Source organism: Pongo pygmaeus, chromosome 11 (assembly GCF_028885625.2).
Source record: "Pongo pygmaeus isolate AG05252 chromosome 11, NHGRI_mPonPyg2-v2.0_pri, whole genome shotgun sequence".
Classification (NCBI taxonomy): domain Eukaryota; kingdom Metazoa; phylum Chordata; class Mammalia; order Primates; family Hominidae; genus Pongo; species Pongo pygmaeus.
In genome coordinates, this window is record NC_072384.2 from 67,997,606 (window position 1) to 68,009,980 (window position 12,375).

The 12,375-nt window shown below is 38.7% G+C and overlaps 1 long non-coding RNA gene across 4 annotated transcripts in view; it reads right to left on the reverse strand.

Moving 5' to 3' along the window:
• Window positions 1-12,375, reverse strand: part of LOC129031280 (uncharacterized) — a 115,731-nt gene that overhangs the window by 80,973 nt on the left and 22,383 nt on the right. For all 4 annotated transcript variants that reach the window (XR_008500997.2, XR_008500996.2, XR_010122928.1 and 1 more), the window contains exon 2: window positions 7,778-7,959. This is a non-coding gene — a long non-coding RNA (uncharacterized LOC129031280). The remainder of the gene's footprint in view (window positions 1-7,777; window positions 7,960-12,375) is intronic.

Consider the following 12,375-nt stretch of genomic DNA (forward strand, 5'->3'; position numbering starts at 1 on the left):
CTAGAAATCTAGAAGAGAAAAAGTTTACCTGTAAAAAGAAAGCCAATGTGGATTATAATTTAACATAATCTTAAAAAGAAAATAAAGAGACTTCGACAAAAGTCAAAGCAAACCATTTTAATCAATTTGAACCCCAGTAGGAAGGGGGTAGTTTCCCTTGACCTTTGGCTAAAAAGTCCACTTAAAAAGCTGGTAGTCCATGGGCGCCTGTAATCCCAGCTACTCAGGAGGCTGAGGCAGGAGAATCATTTGAGCCTGGGACACAGAGGTTGCAGTGAGCTGAGATCATGCCATTGCACTCCAGCCTGGGCGACAAGGCGAGATTCTGTCTCAAAAAAAAAAAAAAAAAAAAGCTGGTACTCCAAAAGGAAGGCTATGTTAGCAGGGAACATTGCTGCACAATCAGAGGAGTTAGTTTTTAGTCAGAGTTTACCAGAAAATCCCCAGGAAGTCTGAAGTTTCTTCCTCTGTGTCATTTCGAGTTGCTGTCATCTGTTTCTAACCCCATTCAGATTAGTCAGTGTGAAAGTATTTGAAGGTATTTATGCCATTAATTTTAATTCATTTCTAATTTAAAAAAAATTCATAAACTAAAAATAATAGCAAGTCCAATGATATTAAAAGCTTAATTCTTTTTCTAAGATGATGATTCCTTATAATAGGAAAAATTCCTTAAAGAGCTGTATTTAAGAATTCATGAGATCAGCTGTTCTTTTATCAAGTCACACATTTGTTTCTATCAAGCCATTAAGACCATGTGTAATGTCAAAATCATTGAATTCCAAAAATTATTGTGGAAACTCTTCTCCACATTATTTTATTATTATTATTTCTACAAATTATTGTGTAAACTGTCCATCCAAAGTGACTATGGACAGAAAGGAAGTGGATGTGATAAAATATCAATGCATTGATACATTGAATTTAAAGTCAGAGAGGGTTCTAGATGGAAAGGACTGCATAAATCAATGAGATCTGTGGTTCTCAACTCTGGTTGCATAATTGAATCACCTATATAATGGTATTCCAGTCTTATGTTTCAACTCAGCGTTTTAAGGATATATTCCTGATTATTTCTTCTATTTCAAATCTTCTCATCTACACTTCCCATTTTACCACCACTGCCACATTTAGCCATGAGAACACCTATACTTCTTACGAGTGATTTTTATTCTCTCTCTTGTTTGAGATCAATTTTTCTCCAATCTCTTTATATTTTCATTTGAACACCTACAGAATTTTTCAAGACTCCTCGACTGCATGAATTTGAATGCTAAAATATTTATGGTTTCTAATGCAGAATGTAATTAAAAATAGTCTACATTTGTCTTCTTTTTAAAGGTTAATATGTTTGTTATAAAATAATTTAAAATATTAAAACATGATAAGTATAAAAACCACAATGATAATACACAGAATAGGAAATATATTTATCACACATATAAGAAAATGTTGAAGAAAGTGCAAAATTATTTGTATATTTTCTTGTGTATCAAGGTTTAAGGACTTTTAAATGTATCATACCTAATGAAATAAACATTTTCAGGACTTTTGGGAAGGACTGTAGATTATTGCCACACTTTGAAATATAATTTGATAATATATATCAAAACCTTAAATACTTTCATTTCTAAAACCTGGCATTAAGAAAAAAGCCATCTCTATGTGTCTCTGTCTTTTCTTTATGAATTTCTGCTTCTTTGTCCCAATACCAATGACTTTGGGTATCTGTATTAGTCTGTTCTTATGCTGCTAATAAAGACATACCCAAGACTGGGTAATTTATAAAGGACAGAGATTTAATTGACTCACAGTTCAGCATGGCTGAGGAGGCCTCAGGAAACTTACAATCACGGAGGAAGGGGAAGAAAACACATCCTTCTTCACACGGCAGCAACAAGGAGAAGTGCTGAGCAAAAGGGGGAAAGCCCCTTATAAAACCATCAGATCTCATGAGAACTCACTATCATAACAGTATGGGGAAAACCACCCCTATGATTCAATTATCTCCACCTGGTCCTGCCTTTGACACGTGGGGATTATTACAATTCAAGGTGAGACTTTGGTGGGGACACAGAGCCAAACCTCATCAGTATCCTATTTAGGATTCCATTACATATTTTATAATTTTTTTCTAGTTTCCATATTACATCACTTTCGAAAGTACATGTATCTTCTGACTCTTCATCAAGGACTAATCCCTACTTCCATAGGTTGCGAAGTGAGGATCATAACAATACCTTCTTCACAGTATTATGTAAATTAAATACATTTTCATGTGAAAGGCTGGGATTGACTAACTGTTGGAAGATTTCTGGAGTTCACTCTGTAATTGAAGCCAAGCTCTTGATTGCCTGTGAGGCTGATATGATGTGGGTGATCACATTACATTTCTGGTTTGTTTCTCAAATTTCATCACATTGCTGTGAAAAGTTATCATGGATATGTCAGGTTTTGAGCATGCTGTGCTGCTGGGAGCTTGGTGGAGACCTTCTGGAGTAGATAAAATGTAGGAAGGTCAAGGTGAAAAGCTATGGTCTTAAGGGGAGGCATTTCCCCATTTCTGCCCATTTTTGCTAGGAATGGATGCTAGCCTCACAAGGTAGCCAACTGAACTGGAGCAGTTAGTTACCCTTCCATTTGGGGGCTGGTGTTGTGAAGATCATCCCAAGCAAGAAGGAACTGCTGAACTGTGAACTTCCATCTTCTACAAATCACCAAAAGTTTTAGGTCTTATTTGCCTTACCCCATGCCTTGCTAGTGTTCTGGGTCGAGTCGGATTTGTTTCATCACAAAGAACCTATAGAGACATAATGTTTCTTTTTATCTGTCCCAGGTTAGCACATTTTAACTTAGTTCAGTTGACATAGGGTTATTTTTAAGAAGAAACTTCAACTGGCAACTAGGAGGGGAAAAAAAAAAACCAGAACAGACTGGTTGACAGTTTCTTTTAAGATATGTTCCCTCCCTTCCTAACTTTCTTCCTTCCTCTTTTTCTTCCTTTAATTTTTTTTCTGATTCTTTTTTCATTTAATAAATTTCTTGAGCACTGTGCTGGTCAGTGGGGAGTCAAGGATAAATAAGAGGCATGATTTTCTTCCTCTAATTTAGCTACAGTTGAGCCAAGCAGTGGCTTGGCTGCTGCAGCTCATAGAACACCAAATCCTAGATGCATTTTCTAGCTTCAATACTAGGTATGCCAATTCCCATTTCAGCTCATTTTAGTCTAAGCCTCTGTTTGAGGTTCTCAGAATCTGATATTCCATGTACCTTACTTTTCTGTGGCACTTGTGTTGTTGCAAGGCAATGGACTTGCATTATTCTTAACTGCCATCAGGTGGTGCCTAAGGCTGGTGCCCATAATTTACAAATATTATTTATTTTAAATAAATTTCTGATGAAGTGAATTCTGTTTTCACTATAAAAACATATCCTTAAAATATAGTCATGCGCCACATATTTCAGTCAACGATGGATCACATATATGACAGTGGTCCCATAAGACTGTAATACTATATCTTTATTATACCTTTTCTATGTTCAGATATGTTGAGATACACAAATACTTACCATTGTATTCTAATTGCCTATAGTATTCAGTAAAGTAACATGCTATACAAGTTTGCAGCCTACGAGTAATAGGGTAGACCATATAGCCTCCATTTATACGAGGCTATACCATCTAGCTTTGTGTAGGTATACTCTATATGTTCATACAATGACAAAAATCACAGTTCTTATAATGTATTCCAGTCGTTAAGTAATAAGTGACTGTATAAAGCATTTAACCATTTGCTAATCACTAAATTTTGCATACTCACAACCAATATTTGCATCCTGCTTTATAATTTGCTATTAAATATGTTTACATTATTATAATATTTCTTTCCCCATAGGTCTTTGAGGTTAGTAGGGCAGGTGTCTTTATTTGCCGCATTTTACAGATGACAGAAAGGTTAGGTGATATGGCCAAGGTCACACAAGTACTAAGCAGTAGCATAGGGATATAAGACCCAGTCCTCTGATTTTATATCCAAACAAATTGTTTAATACCATGCTGTAATAACATGAATAAAGAAGAATCACCAAGTTACAAGTCTGGTAAACGTTGCTCTAAAGCCCCTGTATTATAAATATTTACTCAACTAGCTTTCTCCTCATTGCTTTCAGGAAACTGTTGAAGTTATGTTCTACATTTGATATCCACATTTTCCAGGTGTTGAATGGCTGAAACCCACATAGCACTCACCTGTCTACTATGAAGTGTTAATTGCCATCGTAACCTTTACTTTCTGAGATCAATACTTTTTCTTTTTTGTTTTATATTATACAATGAGAGACTGCCCCTCTTACTTTATATTCTTTGAACAATAAGGACCCCTAAACATTACACATCTAAAATGATATATTAACAGGATTTTTTTTCAGTAAGGAAAAAAACAATTTCCCTAGTAACCAGGTTGCTATAGTCTCTTAGGAAGTTCAGCTATTATTGCTGAATGCTCAAATCTGTCTTATTCTTCTTAAAGTATCCAAGTCATTTTTTTCAGTATGAGCAATTTAATGATGCTTTAAAAATAATTTTTAAAAACAGCTAACCAGCAGGGCATGGTGGTGCGTGCCTGTAGTCCCAACAACACAGGAGGCTGAGGCGGGAGAATCTCTTGAGCCCAGGAGCTGGAGGTCAGCCTGAGCAACATAGCAAGCCTCAAACTCCTAGAAGCCTCAAACTCCTAGAAGCCTCAAACTCCTAGAAGCCTCAAACTCCTGGGCTCAAGCAATCCTCCCTCCTCAGCCTCCTGAGTAGCTGTTACTACAGTTGTGTGCCACCACACCACACTAATTTTTAAATTTTGTGTAGAGACCGAATCTCACTGTTTAATGGTTTGTTTTTTAAAGCCTTGGTGCCACCAGGCCTGGAGCACTCCACTCTCCAGGGATCCTAGATTGGTAAGGAATTAATCCATTGGTTACACTTGCGTCAGCCTATTGTTCTCTCAAGTCTCCAGCCTCACAAACTGTATCAGTAGTTGATTGGGTCTCTGCCTCCTCTTTGGGCATCAGGTTTCAGGTGCATGGCTTGAAATGAGCTTACTTCTTAATAAATCACCCTTCTTCTCATTGACACCTCACCCTAGCTCCAAAACCTGCTCTCCCATGTGATCTGCCCCACTACTGATAAGCTCTTTGCTGGCACTAACTTTAGGTCATTCTCCAGGCCATATGGACATGGCATTCCAGGAAAAGGGGAGATGTGAGCTGGGGGCACGTGAGTGTAGACTAGCACAGTGTGTCCAGGTAATGGCACGGGTTAGTGTGATTGGAGCTAAGGTCTGTGCAAGGGGCATAGGAGGACATGAGGCTAAGAAGGAAAGTTTGGCCCAGATTGAATGGGGCCTTCTCATTACATTAGACTTGATCCAGTACTCAGTGCAGAGCCACTAACAGGTTTCAGGGAGAAGAGTGAATTAACCCTATTCCTGTTTTAGGAAGAGGACTTCAGTGTAGGCATGGAGGGGGACTGGAGGATGAGACTGCAGGAGACAGGGCGGCTCTTTACAGGAGGTTTGCCTTAATCCAACAGAAAATAGTAAAGGATGGACTCAGACCTGGCAGTGGAATGAAAAGATAAGGAAGATGGGAGAGATTGTTTCAGAAATAAAACTGATACAATGTTTTGGTTAATTGGATGTAAGTTAGAGGGAGCAGGGAAAGTCAAAGCAGAGGTCTTCTTAAACATATGGAGAAGTTTGTGCCAGTAACTGAGTGAGAAATAGAAAAGGTAAAGCAGGTTGGGGAGAAGAAGATCAGTTCTGTTCTCAACATGCTGTTTGAGGGCTGAAAGGAGAAGCTAAATGCATATCAGATACACAGGAGAAGCTCTGGGAGTTAGTCATAGAATTTACAAGAAATATCAAGAGTTGTTGCAGATTGGTCCAAGTCAAACCAAAGAGGAAACTGAACTTAGAGACTGAGTGATAGGTAGCAGGACTTAAGGATGTGATAAATAACTGGCTTTCAACAATCACTGAACATCTAAGGCACTTGGGAGGCTTTAGAATATTAGTAATTTCATTGAGATACAATTTATATAGCATAGAATTCACCCGTTTAAATTTTAGAATTCACTGGTTTTTAGTATATTCAGAATTGTGCAACCATCACCACCACTTAATTTTAGAACATTTTTGTCACCTCAAAAAGAAACCCTATGTCCATTAGCCATCACTCCCTATTCCCCACAATGAACTTAAAAAAGAAGAAGGTTGCTACTGGAAGGGTATGGTAAAGCTCACAGTCTCACAAAGAGCTGAATTACCAGGCCTTAGGAAGAGCAGAAAATACTCCAGCTCTGGGAGTCCCAGCAGAAGAAACTGAGAGGCTTTTTCTTCCCAGTGATGCTGATTGATGACTCAGCATTCACATCTTCTCTCCTATGTGAATCTGCTCAGTGGTCAAATTCCAGAGAAGGAAACTCAAAACGACCTCTGGTCAGGGAAGCTAGTCAGAGAAATCAAACAACAACAATGAAAAACCAGATGTCTAACCACATTGTTGGTCTGGAGAAAGCTGCATCTGCGAAGACTCTATATTGTCACCAGTTGAGAGTGAATGTGAGGTGAGGAAACAGTACATGAAGCCTTACTCTTCAGCAAGTCTATACCAAGGGAAAAAGAAGTAAAGCGATTGTGCACAGTGACCTCCTGGGCTGAAATATTTCTCCCACCCCAGCCTTCTGAGTAGTTGGGACTACAGGTGCACACCACCACACCTGGCTAATTTTTTTTTTAAATATCTTTTGTAGAGATAGGGTCTACCTATGTTTCCCAGGCTGGTCTTGAACCCCTGGATTCAAGTGATTCTCCTGCCTTGACCTCTCAAAGTGCTGGGATTACAGGTGTGAGCCATTGTGCCTGGCCTTTGTTTGTTTTTAAGATATGATGTCCTTGAATATGTTCATAGGCAGGGAGACCTGGGGGAGACGGGAGGTAATTAATGGAGCAAGTTACAGAAGAAGGTAGGTAGGGCTGGTATTAGGGGCAGAGGAGGAGGGATTAGCTTTGGAAAGTAGGAGGCACACTTTTTCAAATAAATGGAGATTTGCAGGGCAAGGGGGAAAGGAGAGATCTGCAAACTGATGGCCTGTATTTCTCAGGGAAATAAAAGACAAAGTGATGTGTAGATTGAGGGTCCAGGGAGTGAGGACTTGAGGTGAGTGGTGAGTCTGTGACTCCTGCTGCAGGGTCAGGTTCACTAAGGGCAGCAGAGCAGTGAAGTGGTCCAGTCAAGCTTGATGCCATGGATTGCTTTTTGTTTCTTTTTCCTTCCATTACTGATTTTTTTTTTTTTTTTACATTTTAATGTTTATTTATCTCTCTCTCAAAGAGTGAACTAGAAAAAAAAAAAAGGGAAACCAAATCTTAGAGGTTAGACTGAATGGACCACATCATAAAGTTTCTGCTCAAGCTTTGGTGGGGTGAGGATGAAGCGGGCACAAAAGTAGTTTGTTATTATTGGACTCCATTTACCCTTGTTTCTCCATCATAACCTCTAGTCCACGGATGTTGGTTTGTCTTACTACTCTAGAGGACTTGGAGCCCTTGGTTCAGAAGATGAGGCAAGAGTGCGGTAGATTCCCTCAGATTCCTTTGGTGCACAAGGGTGCACCAAATAGGCAGCACCTGAGTACCTGGTACCACCAAGGTTGTTCCAAGGAACACTTCAAGGCAGGGTTGTTGGGACAACCAAGCAAAAATGGCATAAAGACTATACTTACTTTACATAACTGCAAGGGGCATCTGTGGCAAACCAAAAGATCTCTCAGTTGAAGACCAGGTGACCCCAGATGAGATGTCAGTCAAGATCTACCCCCTCTGGGTTGTTTAAAAATGGAACCTCCATTCTTGACTTCATAATGGCTTGATTGCAAACATCACAGACCTTCCTGCTAGCACAGCGCTAAAAAAAGAGCATCATTTCAGACTGCATTATGATTGGGAGAAACAATCAGGAATTAGATTAGGCAGAACTGAGTGAGAACCCCTATCCCACCACTTCCTAAGTGGGTGCCATTGGACAAATTACTTACTCTCTCAGATCCTACGTCTTTGTATATAAAAGGATAATTTTAAGATGAAATTAAATATCCTGGTGAAAGCATTAAATAAGGAGTCTGGCACATGTTAGGTGGGCAACAAGTGCTGGAAATAATGGATCATGATACTTAATTTAAAGTTGTAGGTGGTGGGGGGGGGTCATTGTTAAAATAATGTAAAAGACACTTGTGAAATTTCTCTGTGGATACAGTGTAACACAAATTCAAAGTAAAAAGGAGTTAGTCCCATTACCAGAAAGAATACAAAAACAAGCAGCAACAAAAGCAACAAACAAAAAACAAAAAGACTCCTGGTAATTCATAAACACAGATGTGTTATCTTAAAGACTGGGATTAAAATTGCCAAGGACATTATTTTTTGATAAAGCAGTGCAAGTGAATACAAAAGATATGCAAGTACCCCTGTCAAGCAGCTCAGAGCTACCTCCTAGCACTGTCATCAAACCCTCAGTAACTCCCCAGTGCTGTTCCTGTCCTTTCCAATCTTGTCTTTCACCAACTCCCCTTGACCTTCAGCTCTGGTGAACTTGGATTCCTAGCCCTGCATTTGTTTTCCCCAGTTCAGCATTCTTACTATTGTCATTCCATTTGTGTCTCTCGAAATCCTTCTCCTATCCCTACCCACAACTCTACCAATTTTCTCATCCTTCAAGACTTGATCAAATCTCCCCTCCTCTAAAGCCTCCTCAGAATCATCACTTTCTGCTCCAAAATCCCATGGTACTTCTCTTCTGTAGAACTAATTTGGCCAGCTAATTAGAGTGGGCATGTGTCATTCTTTTAGGCTGCTCCACATCTGAAGCCCTTTCCTAAGTTTAAGGGAAGCAGAGCCTGCCTATGGAAGCTGAAGAAGCTTGAACATTTTCCCAGCCTCCCCTGCAGTTAAGACAAGGGCACGTGACAGAGGCTGAGCCAATGAGATGCATTCACCCACTTGGCTGTGGAAGCCAGGGATGTGGAGAAGCAGAGACCCTGCAGTCCTGAAGCAGTTGAGGGTGATGCCCGTGGAGACAGCTGCATTTGGTTTCCTGAGTCAATGATGGCAGAAAGTCTAGCAGTAGTGGCAACTAGGCACACTGATTGGTCTGTGCTCTGTGGTGGGAGTGGCAAAGTCTTCAAACTTCATGGTATGATATGGGGCATTGCTTATGGCTACTTATCTCCAAGACTGATTCTCCATCTTTGCTGAAGGTTTAGGGCCAAAAATAGGAGATTTCAGCATAGTAACTGCTTAAAATGCAATACAAGGCCACTCTGGGAATTTCTTACTGCTTGTCTTTTTAGAAACTTGCCTCTAGCCATGGTTAGTGGGCCTTCTTCCTTCCTAGGTCGTGCCCACAGAGGAATTTATAGCAATATTTTTGGATGTTGCAATGTTTGGGAGTCAGTGCTGACATTTGGGAGAGGGCAGAGATACTAGTTTTCCTGCAATGTACAGGACAGTCACACACAATGAAAAATTATCTGTCATCTCCTGTCCTTTTCAAATGCCCCCAGGTTAAAAAAAAAAGTTTATAATTATCTGAGTATAGAATCTGACTCTGTTTTACATACAAAAACAAAATATTTGGGACTTTTTGAGGGAAGACTGCATTTGGTTTGGAACTTCCCCAAGGGTCTTTGCTATTTAGAGATGTCACATCTTTAAAGATGGCAATGGTGCATGTGGTGTTGTCAAGGCAACACCTGAGGTTCAGAGCTTGAGTGTTACCCTCTTCATTTCCCAGATTCTGTGAGTCCCACAAGCATCTTACTCCTTCATTGTGTATTTTATAGTGTCCTCCTGGCCAAGCACTTGTATATTGTAGACATATTTTTATGTATTCCTTAAATTGCTTCCCTTTCATTTCTCCTTTATATTACCATTAGGAAAGTATATTCAATTTTTTAAGTTCATTTAAATTTTATTTCAAGATAGTCATGGTGGCAGTCTAAATTACTTGTTATAAAAATGAACAAGTACCATGATCATGACCCTAAAGCCCTCTCTTATTTTCCCACAGTCTTTCAGCCTATCCCCTTCCAAACATCTTTGTTACTAAAGATCCATCAGTGTGGAATTTTCAACGTTATTCAATTTTTTAAGATAACATACTTTCCTTCCTGTTAGTTATATACATAAATGCCCTCAGAAAATGACTCTGTTCTCACAACCATAACATCTTGGGTTAATACTGATTGAAAATTCAATGGAACCTTTCAAATGCTGATGAGAGGGGTTTTAAAACTATCAACTCTCAGGCTCCTGGGAACTCAGTTTCTCTCTAAGCTTTATTGGGTGTAAAAAGCATATAGTGACACAATCCACACTCTGCTCTTAATGGCCATTGAGGGAAGAAAGCTTTGCTTTATCTCTCTGAATGCTTAGAAGGATTTAAATATAAATTAGCACAAGATTTGAAAAAGAGAAAAGAAGTACCATCATATTCTATTTTTTCAGTTACCAATCATCAAATTACAGTTGGTGAACTTTTGGGCAGTGTGAGCTACTTGGCCTCATGTTGAGAACACAAAAAGACTCCCCAGGACAAGGTGTCCTCAGCCAGCTCATGTGCAGATTGCAGATGGCGCCTCAGTGCCCAGACAACAATGCCTAAAGGCTTTCTTACTGGTTTCAGGCCTCCTCTTGAATGACAATCATTCTGAGGATGACATTTTGCGGTTAGAATGCTCCTTGACTTTAAAAAACAAACAAACTGAACCTTATTGTATTTTACTAGTGGTCCTTGGCTGGTGACAATCCTCGTACTACGTTTTTGCTGGAAATCAAAGTGGGTTAGTCAAATGTCCTTTCAAAACCCTGTTATCTCAGCATGCAAAGCCAGCATCTGAGGATTTTCCACATTGAATCGACTGGTGTGTACTAAAAGATGTATGTATAGAAAAGGTGAGCTATAGTTTTAAAGAAGACTGAGTTTTCATCATTTTGAAACTGTATAAATTAACATAAGTTTCAAATCAACAGTCTGCAATTTTGATTTTATCAACTCAAGAATCCTTGACAGAAGATCTATGGGAGTGACATAAAATGTTCTAGAGATTTTAATCAAGATGAGATAATGCATGTAAAAGTGAACCGTGAAGTCCCACATAAAGTATTTTAGGATATGTTACTAATTTTCGTAGTCTCCAGGGCAATGTTTAATACAAATTTGCAAACAATACAATAAATATACGCTGAAGCTGGATTCTCGTAGTTTAACAGCTGCTCATTGCAAAAAAGAAAAAACTGAAAATAATGGGCAACTTTTTAGAACATTCATTAATAAGTTTTCTTTTACAAAATGGATTTTACCTGTTTTATTTTGAGTCAACCAGATATAATCTGAGTGACCAAAAAGAATAGTTGACCAAAAAGAATAGTATTTTTTTTTTCAAATATGTCACCTTTATATGCTGGAAATATTTGCTCAAGATGTGATTCAACTGTCTGCCACACTGGAGAGCTTTAAAGAATCCTTTTACATTGAAGTGTCAATTATTTCTCTGTTCTTTTCAGGCAGCTGAGTACCCTCTCATCATTGTCAGTTCATCTCATTTTAATTTTTAAAATGCTAACCAAGAAAGTGGCCGGGTGCTTTGTCTCTGTCTCCTTGTTTTCACAGCCCCCAGTGCAGTCTTTCTTTTTTGTCCTTGTCAGTTTCATAACTTTGACCTCAAGGATGTTTTTCAGCCCACAGAGCAACTTGCAGCTTCCCAGGCTCTGCTGTGCAAAGATGCTTTTCGTTTTGTGAGAACTACCTGTGTCTTGATGTGGTAGAGATACTTCCCTTCTAGAAATTCAGCAAGGCACAATAACTTGTTTTCTTGACTTTCACACTGACTCAGACATTTATTAGGCATAGTACTCTAGCAATGTTGGAAAATACATAGAAGAGTTCCCCCATTTCTTGACCTTAAGAACCATACATAAAATAAAATGGAAATAACACATGCTGAATGCTATAGAACTGCTCCATCCAATAGAATAATTGCCAGTTAATTGGTTATTGAGCATTTGAAATGAGGTCTGAATTGAGATGGACCATTAATTGTAAAATACCCATTGGATTTCAAAGATTTACTGAAAAAAATGCAAAGCATCTCAATTTTTAAATACTGATTACATGTTAATGTGATAATATTTTGGATATGTTGGGTTAAGTAATAAGCATATATTAAAATTAATTTCACCTGTTTCATTTTACTTTTTTTACGTGGCCATTAGAAATTCAAAATTGCATCTTTGGCTCACATTATTTCTATTAGGCAGCATTGTT